This window comes from Nannospalax galili, unplaced genomic scaffold (assembly GCF_000622305.1).
Source record: "Nannospalax galili isolate Female #2095 unplaced genomic scaffold, S.galili_v1.0 scaffold492, whole genome shotgun sequence".
NCBI lineage: Eukaryota > Metazoa > Chordata > Mammalia > Rodentia > Spalacidae > Nannospalax > Nannospalax galili.
In genome coordinates, this window is record NW_008332217.1 from 59,099 (window position 1) to 76,600 (window position 17,502).

General features: G+C 48.4%; 1 long non-coding RNA gene across 1 annotated transcript in view; it reads left to right on the forward strand.

Annotated features, from left to right (window-relative positions):
• Positions 1–333: 333 nt before the first annotated feature.
• LOC108490539 overlaps positions 334–17,502 on the forward strand; it is a 27,645-nt gene continuing 10,476 nt past the window's right edge. Inside the window, exon 1 of the long non-coding RNA XR_001872315.2 lies at positions 334–469. This is a non-coding gene — a long non-coding RNA (uncharacterized LOC108490539). The remainder of the gene's footprint in view (positions 470–17,502) is intronic.

Sequence of the window (17,502 nt, forward strand, 5' to 3'; positions counted from 1 at the left end):
GAAGTCCTGGGAATAGAACCCAGGGCCTTACATATTCCAGGAGAGTGCTCTATCCCTGACCCCCTCCCCAAGTCAGGTCATGAGGATTTCATGACAGGGCCTGGCCTCAGAAGAGATGAACTCGCTTTACCGCACCGGGTCTTGGGGCAAGGTCCTGGCTCCATGCAGAAGCGCTATCTGTTCCGATCTTTCCAAGCTCTGGGTTTTGCTTGGCTCATGCCCTATGATCCCTCCTCCACTTCCTGTCCGGCAGGACGATGCACTGCAGTACCACATTATGATCAGCAGAGGGCGCAAGGCACCTTTGCGTTTCCTAGTAAAAGCTTTTCATCATAAGGAAGCCGGGGCCTTCAAGAAAAGGAGGAAAACACACAAAAGCTGAACAAAGAACTACACTTGTCCACAGCCCGTCTTCCAGGGCCAGCCCAGCGCTGGAGCAGTGTGCACTTTCTTCCTGCCTTCTCTGCGGGTGAGGCTCTGGACTTTCATTTTCTTTGGTTTTTCTGACTCAGGTAATCATCCCATATACATGATTTTGTGGCCTAGAGTCTCACATCGCACATCGCATTGTCCGAGGCTTTGCCTGCGTGTGCCAGGCTCTTCATATGATCCAGTTCCTGGTGATGACTGGTGCATCCAGTCAATCCAAACGTGTTAACTCCAGTGTGCCTGCTGTGGGGACATTCTAACCAGCAAGGAGGGCGAGGTGTTTGTACTAGCTGTGGGACAGACCAAATTTACACTCCTTGCCCATCTTCAGGGTAAAAATCCTGGGGGGCCGACCCAGGAGGGCTTCAAAGAGGAGGAGACCTCCGAGACTAAAGGTGTGACAGCAGGGAGTCTGGTGGGTGGCAAGTAGGCACAAGCCTGTGTTAAGGTCATAGCAGGAAGGAGAGGGAGATTCACTTAGGGGGAGCCCTGCTGGTACTGGGTAACAAAGGAGGGAGAGGGAAGGGGGATCCCGGATGCCCGAGGCTTTCTGCTTTCAGTCTTTGAGTACATGGTGCAGACAGTCTAAGAGCAGTCAGGAGGACAGATCCCTAACCCAGCAGCCTGGGAGGAAGGAGTAGCTCTGTTGAGCGCCTTGGTTCCCAAGCCAGGAAGAGCGGGCAGAGGCCTGAGGCCCAGCCCCGTGGTGATGTGTTCATGGCACCTCTAAAAACTCCTCATTTGTTTACTCTTTACTTACCATAAAAATAATTACTAGCTGATGTGAAAACATTTATAAGATACAGTCAAGGACAAAGGGAATGGGTGGAGAAGGGGGGACAGGTGTGGGACACATGCACACACATATATACACATATACACACACACAAATACATACACACACAGATATGCACATACATGTGAGTGTAATTCCATTGACCAGAAGACCCTAGGAATCACTGAAAAATTCTTTTTCACGGATGGAGAGATGGCTCAGTGGTTAAGAGCACTGGCTGTTCTTGACTCAGGTTTCCAGCACCTACATGGTGGCTAATAACCATCTGTAACTCCAGTTCCAGGGTAGTCAGTGCCCTCTTCTGACCTCCACAGGCGTTGTATCCACATAGTGCACTTACATACATACAAGCATACACATTAAATAAAAATAAATACAGAAAATGTTTTATGTTGGGCATGGTGGTGCATTTCTTTAATCTCAGCATTTGAGAGGCAGAGGCAGGTGTATCTCTTTGAGATTGAGTCCCCCCTGGTCTACATAGTGATTTCCAGGCCAGCTGGGGCTCCAGGGAAATCCTGTCTACAAAAACAAACAAAAATTCTCTTTTACATTTATTTATTTATTAGTATGTGTATTCATGTGCTTGTGTACGTGTGTTGGTGCATACCTGCCACAGCACACATGCCATAGCAGGCATGTGGAGGTCAGATGATAACTTGTGGGGGTCAGTTCTCTCCTTCTACCACCCTAGGATCAAACTCAGGTCATCAGTCTTGGTGGCAAGTGCCTTTATCTGCTGAGGCATCTCGATGGTCCCCCCCCCCAGAAATATTTAAAGCATTCCTTCACAGTAAGTTCTTAGTGTGTGTGTGTGTGTGTGTGTGTGTGTGTGTGTGTGTGTGTGTGTCTGTGTGTCTGTGTGTGGTGTAGCTATAGAGGCCAGAGGATGGCCAATGGACACATTCATCCTGCAGGGTCTTCTGAGCACCTGCTATGTGCCAGACATTTCTCTAGGTTCTAGAACATGGCAGAGAACAGAAAGACCAAAGTTCTTGTCCTTGAGGAGCCAAGGAGGATGGCCAGGGCCTCGTGTAATGTGCCATCAGGTGGAAAGTTGGGTGTGGATGTGGGTGCTCAGTGGGATTGGGATGACCTGGGGTGTATGGGAGAACAGAGACATGAGCTTAGAAGAAGCAAGCTTCTCAAAACCCCTGTGGGGCAGCTTTGAGGCCAAGTGAGGGCACACAGGAGGGAGAGGCATGCTGGGCAGTCAGGGAAGGCTTCCCCTTGAGCTAGCACTTAGGGGATGACAGACAGGGAGCCAGCCATGAGAGTGACCTCACTGTTTAGCTGCTTTCCACACCTGTTGCCCTTCTTGTCCGCTGACCCTCTACAAACTCCTTTCTTGACTATGACCTGCTGCCATGTCAGCTCCACAGGGCTGTCCTGCTGTCCTGTTCACTGTTGAAGGCCTGGTGCCTAACAGGATCTCAGCCGACTGGAGGAGTGCTGTGCTTGGGTGTAGCTTTGCGGTTCTTGTGGACCCAGGCCCAGGAGCCACTGTAGATCACTCAGAACAGCAAGGGAGAGAAATATGGCGCCACTGGTTGATGAGGGCAAATGAGGTAGCTGTCACCACAGAGGCAGGCTGGACACCATTCTGGGTATCCCAGTCACAGAGTTTGACTTAACTGCTGGTCCCAGTGTGACAAACTGCCCTTGGGCAAGACAACCCATCCTCTCTGAGTCTCCATTTCTACATCTAGAAAATGGGAGGTAAAACAGGCTGTTGGGTCTGGCGTGGTGGCGCACACCTTTAATCTCAGCACTTGGGAGGCAGAGGCAGGTGGATCTCTGTGAGTTCAAGGCCAGCCTGGTCTACATAGTAAGTTCCAGGACAGCTGGGGTTACAGGGGAGACCCTGTCTCAAAAAGACGAAAAAAAAAAAAAACCCACCACCAACAACAACAAAAAAAAAAAACAAAACAAAAAACAACCCACAACAGGCTGTTGAGGGAACTAGCCAGTTGACATGTTATGTTCCAAGGGCACAGGATGAAGAGGGAGCTGGGGCACTGGATTCTCTCACTACAAAACTCACTGGTGAGGTGGAGGCAGAAAGTGAGTACAGCCAATACAAAGCCTGGGGAGGGAGTAGGGGGCACCACAGGGCCTTGGTACTGGCTGGGGCCTCTGATTCCTGATCCCTCAGGTCTCTGGTTGGATGTCACCTCTTAAGGAGGTCACCTGGTCACCTTGCCTTTATTACCCCTTTCCTGCCATCCTCCTCTCCATTATTTTGTTTCTTCCATATTTTCCACCACCAGAAAGCTGTCACAGATTTATAATCAAATACACTCCTTCTCCCTACCCCAGTACTTCAAATACGATCTTTTGGCCTTGCTCAGCACAGAGTACCCAACACCTGGTGTTTGGGCATTTCACAAGAAATGGACGTTCAGTGAATGGCTGAGCTGACTGAGTGCATTAGAACAAGGGAAGGGGTCTGGGGTGAAGGGAGTTGCAGGAGGCCACTGTCCCTAAAGGGGGTTTCAGAATTTCTTGCCAGGGTGGGTGGAAATGTAGGGACAGATCTCCAGGAAATACTAAGCTGCCTTACTGTGTTCTAGCCTTTTAAACTCAGCCTTAATGTGGTTTCTGCATACCGGGAATAATAAAAACAGGCGATGTCTGTGCAGAACGCACTCCCGATTCAATTTCCACTCCGCTCCGACTGTGTTGTTAAATTGTCTGGTCCTGAGGGTGAGAATGACAGGTGCAGAGCAGGTTCGAATCGGAAGGCCCAGACAGGTGACCTAGTTCAAGGCTTGGATGCCTTCAGACAATAGGCAATTTGGTGTTCCTGTGACCCAGTGTGCACGTGCCCCCACACTCCTGCACACTTTACAGAGCCTTGTATCGATCCTCTTTGTGCAATGCACTGCTATTTTCTTTTCTTGTTTTGGAGACAGGGTCTCCCTGTAGCCTCAGCTGGCCTAGAACTTGCTCTGCAGACCAGGCTAGCCTCGATCTCAGAGATTTGCCTGCCTCTCCCTTCCAAGTGCTGGGATTAAAGGCCTGTGCCACGACCCCTAGCTTGCTATTTTCTGTTTGTTTCATTTTCTCTTTTTTAAAAAATATTTTATTTATTATTTTTATTTTTATGTGTACGAGCGTATTGCCTGCATGCATGTGAGTGCACCTGTGTCGTGCAATGTCGCGGAGGTCAGAAGAGGGCTTCGGATTCCCCTGGAACTAGAGTTAAGGACAGTTCATAGCCACCATGTAGGTGCTGGGAATTGAACCTGAGTCCTCTGCAAGAGCAGTCAGTGCTCTTAACCACTGAGCCATCTCTCCAGCCCCTCATTTTCTCTTTTAAATAATGTTCACAGACTGCCAACTTGACTTCATGACCCACTTCTCAACTCACTACTCTGTATGTGGTAGAAATGGAGGGGTCCCAAGGTGAGCAGAAGACCTCACTAAGGTCAAAGGTGAGTGCACAGCTGAGACAGGGCAGAGGATTTCCACTTTTATGACATTTGGAATCTCGGGGCCCAGCAACCCCCAAGTCTTGGTGTGCTAGAGCCTTGCCCTGAGGACCACAGGGTGGGCAGGATGTCCTACCCGCTCCCTAAGAAACCCTGTGCCAACCAAGCCTCACTTTTTCTTTGTCAGCTGCCAGACTGTCTTCAAGTACTCATGACTCCTGATGAAGCCACATTCCTTTGTTCCTTTCCTTGGTGTCTGCCCCATGCCAGCTATACCAACACATGAATCTGTGACATGACAGTATGGTGCATTATAGCATGGTGCCCTACTGTATCCCCAGTGTCCTGAAGGGTGCTAGGAACATACTAGGTGTTTGAAGAACAGTTGTTGATGGACTGCAAGAATAAAAGGGGCAGCAGACAGTTGGCATCTGGGTTGAGGGAAAGCAAATCTCAGGTGGCAGGAAACAGCCTCGGGTGGGTCTGGGAGCTCTGAGGCTATTGGGTCTTGGATCTTATTGAGGTTCAGTAAGTGCTTGTGGACAAACGCATTGTTCGGGCAGCAGGGGCTGGTGACATGCATGGGCTGGGACCAGGGGCATATAGGGAACAAACCTGGGTGTGATTCCTCAGGGTTCTGAGAGATTGTTCTGCATAGGTCCGAGGGCCACCTCTACTCCTGTGGTTCCTGAATCCCAGAGGTGCAGCCTCTGAACGAGGGGTTGGACTTCCTATCTGCTTTTAACTTTTTAGTTGATTGAAGTTGCAGTGAAAATAGCCACAGAGTGTGTTACAGCAGCTCCATTTAGATGACTCTGTGGCCCTCCTGCCAGGCAGGAAGCAGCTCTGGAACACTGTGGCCAATCAAGTCCACTAGTCTCAAAGAGCTCCAATGACACTGGAGAGAATGAGTGTCCAACATCCACTCTGTTGGTCATCAGCCACAACTCCCACCTAAGGCCACTTCTGATTAGCCGTACGTCTGGTGCAGACCCTGTAGAAACCTACCAGAGCCATCTGACTGGCCTTCCTAAGTGTCGCCCGTCCTGAGAATGAATGCCTGATTAGAATGCCTGGCCACAGCTACAGTGGAGGCTGAAATTAACCAATGCTTTGCTGTCCCCTGCTACACAGAAGGAACAGAGCCTCGGAGGACATTGTTCCCTAACTATGATTGTAGTGAGTGTGGAGGGTGCTTCAAGTGACTGACAGGAGACTCATATGGTCCAGCCTCTCTCATGAAATTGTTTCTTCAGGACTGGGGATGCTGGATGTGTGTTCTTTAACTCAGCCATGTCCCCACTCATGAGAGTTGTGACCTGGGGCAGGGAAGAAGCATATTGGCAAGAAACAGCTGCAAGTTCAAAGGCCTTTCTGAGGAGTAGATTAGATTGAAGGCTAAGGTGGGGCTGGGGAAATGGCTCTGTGAACCGGCAGCTGTGCAAACACAAGGACCTGAGTTCAGATCTCTAGTACCCCCCCAACAACAAAAAAAAGCCGGGCATGGTGGCATAGGACTGTAATCCCAGTTTTGGGGAGATAGAGACAGGAGGATCCCTGGTGCTTGCCAGTAATTCTGCCTCAAAAAATAAGGTGGAGGGCCTGTCCTAGTTTGTCTCTCCATTGCTGTGACAAAACACTCTGACCAATACGAACTTGGGGAGGAAAGGGTTTATTGAGCTTACATCTCCTGGGTCTCAGTTCATCAGGGAGCCAAGGTAGAAACTCAGGGCAGGAACCTGGAAGCAGGAACTGGAGCACAGGCCACGGAGGATCACTGCTTATTGACTTGCTCCCCTGGCCCCTGCTCAGCCTGCTTTCTTATGCAACACAGGCCCACCTGCCCAGGGGTGGCACCACCCACAGTGGGCTGGGCCCTCCCACATCACTCATCAAGAAGATGCTCCATGGACATGGCCACAGGCCAGTCCAATAGAGGCAATTCCCCAGTTGAGGCTCCCTCAACCCAGGTGTGTCAGGTTGACACTAAAGCTATCCAGCACAGAGCCATTAAAGGAAGCCACTCTGATGTCCACCTCTAGCCTCCACATGTGTACACACACAAACACGTACACATGCATACAACATACCCACACACAAAAGAGAAATGTGGACCAGTGGAGAAAACAGGGAAGGCTCAGAATGTTCAGGCTGCACTCTCAGAGCAGGGATTTGGGCTGTTGCCTTCCCACCACATTTTCCTCTTGTTGAGATCCTGCTGGCTCTGGCTAAGCAAAGCTCAGAAGGATCCAGAGAAGCCTCTGGAAACAGAGTCCTCTGCCGACACTTACTCTGCTGTAGGACACAGCTCGGCATCGATGGTCTGCTTGGAGAATAATCATTTCCATTAGATGGAGGCCAGGACATCCTCGACGCCTGGCCTGCTTTTGCCTATTGACTCCCTGAATGAAATCTTAGCTAAAATCTTTTTATTTTATGCTATTAAGGACTCTGGAGACAGCAGGGAAGTGAACCATCCCTGCTCGGTTAATGCTCAGGGTCAGTGGGAAGTGGCCCCCGGGTTATCTTAAAAAGACTGTCATTTCAGACTTCCCACTTCTGTTCCAAATTACCAGTAATTGGGAAGTTTTTTCTTCCCTCCAGGTGGAGTTAATGGGTAGACATCTCCCTATTCCCCGGCTGATTTTATTGGTGACTCCTGGCATTGCTCTGGTGCCCTCGGGAGGCCTGGGTGGTCAGTGTGGTTTGCTCATGTGTCAGTCTGCGGTCAAGGGCAGTGGGAGAGGCTGAAGGAAGGAGTGCCTTTCCCTCACCCTGAGACCATAGGCCACCCTGCTCTGAACCCAAGAAGAGCAGAGCTGTCGCATGTGAGTGTCTAGAGAAGGGAAGGCTTGAGGGGAATGTGGCAGGTCCAGTGGAAGCCAGCCATCACTAGATGCAACCAGGACGAGGCCAGGAAAGAACACGTTCCCTCCTCCCTCTTTCCTTCCCTTCTTTCCTTTGCCTTTAAAGATAATAAAGCACTTTCATTTACAATATTCAAGTGTACATCATTAGAGAAAATGCATTAAAGTTATCAGCCACTGTTCCTTGCTCTGTAATGATTCTCCACCTTCTACACACCCTGCAGCAGCTGTTCCCTCCACCTGGAATTATCTCCCAGCAAGATGCTTGCCCCTCCTCTTTCCAACTTTTCTCAGCCTCCACCATTTCCATGAGGCTTCCTGACCCCACACTCCCTGGTCCCCACTCCAAACTTTATTTAGTTCTCTAGCACACTACCCACCATGGCTTTCTCTGGATTTCGTTATTTAAATGTCTGTCTGTCTCTACCCACTTGTGTTTGTAACATCAGGCTCTGTCTTTATCTCATAGGATATTATCTGGCTCGCATTAGATGCTTAATGCTTTGTAAACGGGGCGATGGCTTAGTTGATGAAGTGCTTGCTGTGGACATGAGGACCTGAGTTCAGGTCTCCAGTACCCACATAAAAAGCTGGTTATGGGCTAGAGAGATGGCTCAGCAGTTAAGAACACTGGTTGTTCTTGCAGAAGACCCGGGTTCGTATCCCAGCACCCACATGGCAGCTGGCAACTGTCTGTAACTCCAGTCCCAGGGGACCCGACAGCCTCTTCTGACCTTCATAGGCACTGCACAACACGGGTGCACTTACCTACATGCAGGCAATATACACATACACATAAAATAAAAATAATAAAATTAAAATTTTTTTTAAAGTTGGTCATAGTATATATTAGAAATTTGTAGGCATATATATATATAATATTAGAGTACAGCAATTGGTGGGAGGATTAGAAAAGGGAGGGGATCTAAATATGATCAAATATATATGAAATTCACAAAAAAATAAAAAATAAAGCTGGTCATACTGGCACATAGTTATAATCCCTGTCATAGGAGAGGTAGAAAAGGAGAATCCCTAGGACTCCCTGGCCAGCTAGACTAGCCTAAAGGGTGAGTTCCAGGTACAGTGAGAGACACTGTCTCAAAAAATAAGCTGGAGAGACAGCAAGATGGCTCAGTGGGTAGAGGGTCTTGCTACCAAGCTTAAAAACCTGAGTTCGATCCTTGGGATCCATATGATGGAAGGAAAGAACTGACTCTCACAGTTGTCCTTTGACCTCCACATGTGCAGTGGGGCATGTGCACACGCACACACATACACACACACAAACAAATAAATAAACGTAATACAAAATAAGGTGGAGAGAAGTAGAGGAAGACACCTGACATTGACCTCTGGCCTCCACATACATGTGAACATAGGTGCATGCACACCTGCACACACGAACACATATGCACACTGTGGTGCATTTAAACAGTTGGTCCCCAGTTGGTGGCATTCTTTGGGGAGATTATGGAACTTTTAGGAGGCAGATCCTTGCTGGAGGATGTAGCTATGTCATTGGGGGCGGGTTTTGAGGGTTTAGAGATTTACTTTACTTCCCCTTCTCTCTCTCTGTTTCCTGTGTGTTGATGAAAATGTAATCAGACAGCTTCCTGCTCTGGTCACCAGGCTTAGCTTTGCCTGTTGCCATGCCTCCCTTGCCATGATGGGCTCTGGAACCATAACATAAAACTAAACCCTTTCTTCATTATGTTGTTTTGGTTATGGTATTTTATCACAGCAACAGAAAACTAATACACATACTAAATAAATTTTTAAAAATTATAAATGAATATTGTAAAGGGGGCATCCCAAGCCTCCATTATATCCAACCACTGCCAGTGTTCTAGTGTGTGAACTTTGATTTAAAATTTTATTATTTATTTATTTATTTATTTATTTATTTATATTTTATGTGATTGAATGTTTTGCCTGCATTTATGTATATGTACCACATGCATACAGTGCCCACAGAGGCCAGAAGAGGGTGTCAGATCCCTTGGAAATGGAGTTACAGATGATTATTAGCTGCCATGTGGGTGCTGGGAACTGAATCTAGATCCTCGACAAGAACAGCCCTATGAATTTTTTTACATCCATAGTAGAATCGTCCCACAAAGGGGGCCAGGCTTCAGGAAACCCCTAGGGAGAAGCTGTCAGAGATCCACAGGAACCTCAAACATGGCTCCATGGTTCTATCTGGGCCCAGAGTGGCTGGGCGGCACCACATGGAATTAGAGACTGTACCATCCTAGAGCTGGCCAATGGAATGAGTGCTGCCCTAGGGCCCAAGGAGCCCACAGGACCTTCCCTCCAGGCCACACTCCAGGACAAAGGCCACAAAACCAGTTACCTGCACTGACTGTGTGAGATTTTCTCTTATTTCTTAATTTTTTTTACATTTATTTATTTGCTTACTTATTGTGTGTGTACATGTGTGGAGGTCAGAGAACAACTTTTGGGAGTTGCTCTTTCCCTTCCACCCTGTGGGTTCTAAGGATTGAACTCAGATCGTCAGCCTTGGAGGCAAACGCCTTTACCCACAGTCATCTCATCGACCCCTTTTATTTCTTTTTCAATGTTTTTGCACACGTTTCTATAACTGAATTTGTGTGCATGTGGCTGGCACACATTCAGCCTCTCTGCGTGCAACCCCAGGCATGTTGACATGTGTCTCCTTAATCACCCTGGGTCCATGCAGGATCCCCATACAGACTGTAAAAGAGGCTCTGGCACTGGCCACAAAATACTCCCTCGTGGGCTCAGTCCACCCACCATTCTTCTCCACTGAGGCTGTTTCTAGTTTTCCATAATAATAAGCCACATAGAAGAGACATACAACAGGCTCCCTGGATTTCTGAATCCTTCCTGGAGCCAGAAATGGGGAGATCCATGCAAGCTGAATCAAAGAATCTGCCAGATTAGCACAGCGGGGCACTGTAGGGAGATACTGTTATGCCATGACCATGAGAGAGCATGTGGGAGCAGAGGTCAAATAGCAGTAGTATTATAATAACCAAGGCATAAATGATGTAAAGAGGAGGAACATGAATCACAATAATATTTGAGGCAATAGAATCTCCATTTATTGAGAAGCTGTGGAGTGCCAGGTGCTGCACCAGTGGTACGTGACCATCTCACAGAGCATTTAATGAGCCTGTACAGGTCAGATTGTTATCCTTTCTCTAGTTACAGAAGTGGAAGCTGAGGCTCAGAGAGGCTGAGTGACTCACCTAGCATCACAAAGCTGTGAGCAGCAGAGCCAACATCCAGACTCCTGATGTCAGCCATCAATGCTCACTCTGTTCTTAAGTCACCTTAAAAATCAGAATCCTCGGGGCTGGAGTGATGACTCAGTGGTCAAGAGTGCTGGCTGCGAAGGACCTGGGTTCAGTTCCCAGCACGCACATGGCCGCTAACAACCATCAGTAACTACAGTTCCAGGGGCTCCAATGACCTCTTCTGACCTCCACGTGCATCACATCCATGTGGTGCACTTATGTGCCGGCAAAAACTCATACATACAAAATAAAAATTAATTAATTAATTAATTAATTAATTAAACCAGAATCCTCTGCTGGGCACATGGCTCAGTGATTAGCATGTTCACCTAGGGTCCACAAGGACCTGGGTTTGATCATACACCTATAATCCCAGCACTCAGGAGGTAGAGACAAGAGGATCAGAAGTTGAAGGTCATCCATGGCTACACAGTAAGTGTGAGGCCAGCTTGGCCTCTACATGAGACTCTGTCTCAAAAACATAAAACAAAAATTAGAGAGAGAGAGAGAGAGAGAGAGAGAGAGAGAGAGAGTCTGAGAGGTAGGTAGGTAGGTCTGAGAGGTAGGTAGGGTCTGGGTAGGTAGGGTCTGAGTGACTTTCTGATGGCATGGTGAGCTTTAGTTGAAGGGGACAAGCCAGAGTGTAAGCAGGAATTGTTTCCTGTCCCTGTCCCACAGAGTTTCCCTGGGGCGGCTCCCTTTGCTCCAGGTCATGACTCTGCACAGGTGGCCCTGTCCCTCTGGCTGTCTCCAATCTCTAGACTTGGGGGCATTAGTAGACCCCAAGGTCAGCCCCTTTATCCCTTACCTGCTCAGTCTGTCCAACCTAATACAGCGCCTGTGTCCCTTTGAGACAGGCTGATGCACACAGCCCCCTTCCTCTTTATTTCTTTCTTCCTTTTCCCAAGTGAACACTTCAGAGTTGTGGTCCTGGTGGGGAGGGTAGGGAGCTGAATGCAGCTGTCCCCAGCCTTCAGCAGCCATGCGGTGCCTAGTGCTTGTAAATGCTTTCAAATTGCTTTGCAACCTTGAACCATGGGGACTGTTCCTACAAAACTCTAGATCTTTATGCTTCTCTGGATAGCAAAATGAAACACAACTCGGGGCATCACGCCCCTCAGAACTCAGCCACCTCAGAGGACGTGTCTCAGACCCAGGCCTGGGCTCAAGTGCTTCCCACCTTGTACCCAAAACAGACATCGGGTTTACGAGCCGTTTCCCAGCTCTCCAGACTCGCTTACCTTGACCAGGGCTGCTAGTGAGACAAACCAGAGCTAGGGGCTGTTCTATGCCAGGGAGCAGCTCTACTGGCAGTCAATACCACAGGAAATAAAGAGGGTCTGAGGCACTGGGGCTGGGCCCTGTATAGATTTGCTGAGTGAGAGAGATTGTGCCTTGATGGTGGGTGATGCTGGTTGGGAATGGCAACCTTAGTAATTAGCTACGGTCAGAGCTCAGAAGGACCCTGAGCTCACTGAAGGGGCCTTCCCTGGGTTCTTGACTCTAGAAGTCTCTGGATGAAATGACCTTTTGGCCCTCCTCTTTGAGGTCTCTATAGAGCTCTGAGTATGGGTAGTGGGAGGCTCAAGCCCTTGACCTGCTAATGCAATGAGTCTTCAAATCTCTTATCAATTTTCTTACTAAGTTCAACTCACACTAGCTAAGTGTAGGGATGGCCTAGACAGTACTCTCTCCACTGTTAAAAAGTCAAGAAAGATCTAGAAGGTTCCAGCAGACCTACCAATCACACAGCAAAGAGTTCTGGGAAAGGGCTCAGGGGAAGACAGCTTGGATGGAGGGTCATACCACCATAAGACTGGACCTACAGAATGGTCCCAGGAGCATCTAGAGGCACTGAAGATAGTTCTATTGGAAAGTTAGAAGAAAGCTCCATTTGGCAAGTCCCCTGGGGACCTCTGCCTTGAGTCTACAGTACAAAGTTGACCATTACCAATAGTATCTTGGGGAGTGTGACAACCTTTGGATCCGGCCCCCTCCATTAGTGCAGGGGGCCTTTCATCTTTAAAGGGCCCTTTTGAGCTGGTCTTGCTTCAAGGTAAAATGTATGACAGTTGCAGCAGCCAAGGTTTTGTTGCTCCTCTCATGACCAAGGATCAGCAGTGGTATTGTCTTCACCACCATCACTGTTGCCATCGTCATTACCATCACCATTATCACTATCATTGCCATAACTGTCATCATCATCATCATCACCATTATTATCACCATCACCATCATCACTGTTACCATCATCACCATTATTATCACCATCATCAATATCATCACTGTTATCATCACCAACATCACCATCATCATCACCATATCACCACTCATCATCATCATCATTGGAGACATTGCATTCATGCACCACCCTGGAGTCACCACAGCCCCACAGATTCAGAATATGCCATTTCTCAAGCTGCTAAGGGTCTTTGCATGTCCGTGAAAGTTTGAGTGGGATTGACTCACTACTAGGCCCAGTGGGACTGACTCACTACTAGGCCTCTGTAGGGTGTGAGGGACCCATTGACCCAATTCCCACTTAACCAGCATTTATATGTGCCCGGCACTTCCAAACACTGGGAACACAGCACTGAGCATGACAGGAAAGCCTGTCTGCTGTGGAATTCTCTTTCCAGTAGAAAGAGATGGATGGACACTGTAAAAGAGACAGACATTGTAAAAAAGAAATGCGTAAGTAGGTGCAGACATGTCATGATGAAACTGTTACTTTGGGCAATTTGTTTTTAAATCACATGAATTCATGGAGAGAAAAGTCTACAATAAATAAAATGACTTGCAATATATTTGAAAAAAGGGAAATATTAGACAATGGTAAATGTAAAAGAGAAAAACACAGTCATGTTCTTTGGGTATAAATGTCTGGGAGAAGACTGTGACAGTGGGTAGAATGACAAGAAGGTGACATTTGAGCCATGTCTCCGTGGAGATAAGGAGAGTGTTCAGGTGGCATGTGTATCACATGCAAAGGGCCTGTGGCAAATGCATGTTGGGTGTGTCTGGAAGGTCTCTGAGGAGGTGACGGTTAGAATGAGGTGGTGAAGGGGAAAGTGCTCCAAGGAGAGAAGAGCCAGGACAGGCTGCTTACGACTCCAGAAGCCACTGTGGACTCTGGCTTCTCCAGTGAATGGGGATCCAGTGGGGAGGTGGGAAGAAGGGCTATCATTGGTAAGTGGCTGGCTAAGGCTGTGTGGCAACTGTTGCTGCCACTGAAAGCTGCAGGAACAGGTGAGACTCACCCTTGAGGTTTCTGTGTAGATGTCTCTTCTCTAGGATTCCGACTGTGGGCTGGGTGCAGCCCTCAGAGCTCCTGGTGGGGTTGAGGTGAGGGCTGGCTGGTCCTCCTCACAATTATTTCTCAGACCTGGCATTGTACTTGACACATAGTAGGTGCTTAATAAATGCAATGAATGATCAGGGATGAAAGTGGGGAGCATGTGTGGGTGTGCTCCCGAAGGGTGGGGAGGGGGGTGGGAGGTATGACGGGGGCATCGGTAGAACCTAGCACCAAACTTCTGACATTCACTGCAGCCGCTGGAGCTTGACACCCAAGATGAATTCGGTGAGGGCCCTGGCCATCCCTGGCCACTCCTCTGGCCACCATGTACCAAGAAGCCCTGGTCCTTTGAGTTGAACTTGAAAAGGCTTCTGTCCTGTGTCAGTCTCAGGCCACCATGCACTTAGGTCCAGGCACCTCAAAGTCTTCTCCCTCACAGGGACCCCAGATTGCTGCCAGGAGGTGGCCACTCTAAGAGCCACTACCACACTAGAGACAGTAACATCACTCAGGCTCTCTGACAGGACAGCAGTTCCCAGCAGCAGAGCCAGAGCAGGGCTTCCCAGCCAGGTGCTCTCATACTCCAGACACTTGTCAGAGCCTGGAGATATTTTGGCTGTCACAGCTTGTGTGTGTGTGTGTGTGTGTGTGTGTGTGTGTGTGTGTACTGGAGTCCAGCAGATAGAGACCAGGCCTGCTGCTGATCCCTCCAATGCATAGCAAAGGGCTCTCCATTAGAGAATGGTTCAGTTCAAAGTGCACCAGTCTTTCTGGTCCCCTAAGGAGCCTTTTTACACTTTTTTTCTTTTTCATTTTTCTTTTCTTTTTTTGGTCTTTTTGAGACAGGGTCTCCCTGTAGCCCCAGCTGTCCTGGAGCTCACTATGTAGACCAGGCTGGCCTTGAACTCACAGAGATCCGCCTGTCTCTGCCTCCCAAGTGCTGGGATTAAAGGCATGCGCCACCATGCCTGACACTTTTTTCTTTTTTAAGACAGGATCTCACTATATAATCCTAGCTGGCCTGAAATTAACTACGTAGATCAGGCCGACCTTGAACTCAGAGATCCACCTGCCTCCTGAGTGCTAGGATTAAAGATGTGCACCACAACATCTGGCTTTTTCACACATTTCTAATTGCCTCTAATGAGATTCTGATACCCCAGGAATGGCATGTATCTTGTATTTGTTTATATATCTGATATAAGCTTATCTGTGCTTTACACATAGAAAGAATAAGATGTGTGTGTGTGTGTGTATGTGTGTGTGTTTGTGTGTGATGCAAACGAGTGTGTGGGTACGTGTGCCTGTGTATATGCACAGGGACTCTAAAGAAAGGTATCAGTGTCTTTCTCTCTCACTCTCTGCCTTGAGATAGGGTCTCTCAAGGAATTGGGAGCTCACTGCTTTCACTAGGCTGACTGACCGACCAGTCAGTTGTCAGTATCCACTCATCTGTACCTCTCAATATTTCGGTTATAGGCATGCACAGCCATGTCTGGCTTTTTGTGTAGTTGCTGAAGATTCAAGCTCAGGTGCTCACACTTGCACAGTGAGGTCTCCTCACCACTGAGCTGTCTCCCCATACCTCCAAAGGGTAAGATTTTAAATGGTCATAGACATGGATGAAATATGTTATAAACATATAATGGGATATTGCCCAGCCTTAAAAAAAGGAAGTTCTAACCCATGCCACCCCAATGTAGCTTTGAAAACATTATAGAGTGAAATATGCCAGGCTCCAAAGGACAAATAGTGTACAATTCTACTCATGCAAGGGACTTAGAGTTGCCAGAGTCATAGATGGTACAATGGTGGTTGGCAGGGCCTAAACATGGCACTTCCTGTTTGGGAGGGACAGCATAGAGTTTTAGCTCTTCAAGATGCTGTTTCCATTAATGGCTGTCATGACTTTCTCCCTCCCCTAACCTACAACTCACACCGACCTCTTCTCTGGGTGGCCAATTCTGCTCACCTCCACCTGTCTCCAGACTGTACCAGCGCACTGTCCACAAGCAGCCTGTGGTTGCTTTCGTCCCTGTCTAGCACAAGTTGCATTTTGGCCTCCATTCTTGGAAACACAGGGGTGCTGATCTTCCTGAGCAGCCACTGATGAAATGACCCTGAACGTTCCCTGCTTTAGGGAACTCACCAACAAAAGGGCACTCCAAACGGTGGGGGGGGGGGCATTAATTCCTTTTCTGTTGCCATAGTAAAATACCCTGACAAAACCAGCTGAAGGAGAAAGGGTTTATCTTGGTCAACAATTCCAGAGGGATAGAGCCCGTCATGGTGGGGACGGAGTGGCACAGGAGCAGGAAGCTGATCATGTTGCATTTGTACTTAGGAAGCAGAGTGAACACAGTACAGGATAGAAAACCTAAAGCCTGACTCCCAGTGATGTGCTTCCTCCCTAACCTTCCCAAACAGTACCACCAGCTGGGGACCACGTGTTCAAACATATGCGCCTTATTGGGACCATTACACACTCAAGCTACAACAGAAGGTGATTGGGGAACAGAGATTATAGGCATAAAATGCATTTATACACAAGGAAGGACCCTACAGAGGACGACCACAGGACACTCGGAGGAGAGGGGCAGCTTGGCTCCGTTCCTGAGATGAAAAGCAAAAGGCCAAGCAAAGATGAGAGGGATCTTGTCACACGATGATGCCACCTACCTCATTGTAATGCCTCATGTAATGCTTGCATAATCCATGCCTCGTTGTATAAAATAGAAGGTGCGTAGACAGGAAACGCCTCTGAGCAGGTCAGTGGGGAGGTGGAGGATGCAATCAAGGACAACAGACACAAATAAGGGCCAGAGCGTCTCTGGACCCATTATGGGAACCTGTCATTCACAAAGGGCCCTGGCCAGCCCGACCTGAGTTGCTCAAGGCTGAATAGAGCCCCCAATAGCCACGAAGCATCATGCTCAGTCATCTGTATTAGTTAAGAGTTGTTCTTTGCAGCTGGTCATGGTGGTCCTCGCCTTTAATCCCAGCACTCAGGAGGCAGAGGCAGGTGGATCTCTGTGAGTTCAAGGCCAGCCTGATCTACACAGTGAGTTCCAGGCCAGCTGGGGGCCTCAGGGAGATGCTCTCAAAAAGGCCATAAAAAAGTTGTTCTTTCCAACCAGCTTGATTCATACTGAGTTGACTGGAGACCTAACAGGGCCACTCTCTTAGAAGAAGCCCTGCATGTCCCAGGCCCCAGAGTCTAGGAGGCTGCTGAGCACCAAGCTGGCAGAGGGCACCTGGCTCTGTGGCAGAGGCCTGATGCTGGGTGCCAGTCTGGGTGTTGTTTAAGATTCAAACTCACAGGATTTGCTAATGGATAATTTGTGGAGAGAGAGAGAGAGAGAGAGAGAGAGAGAGAGAGAGAGAGAGAGAGAGA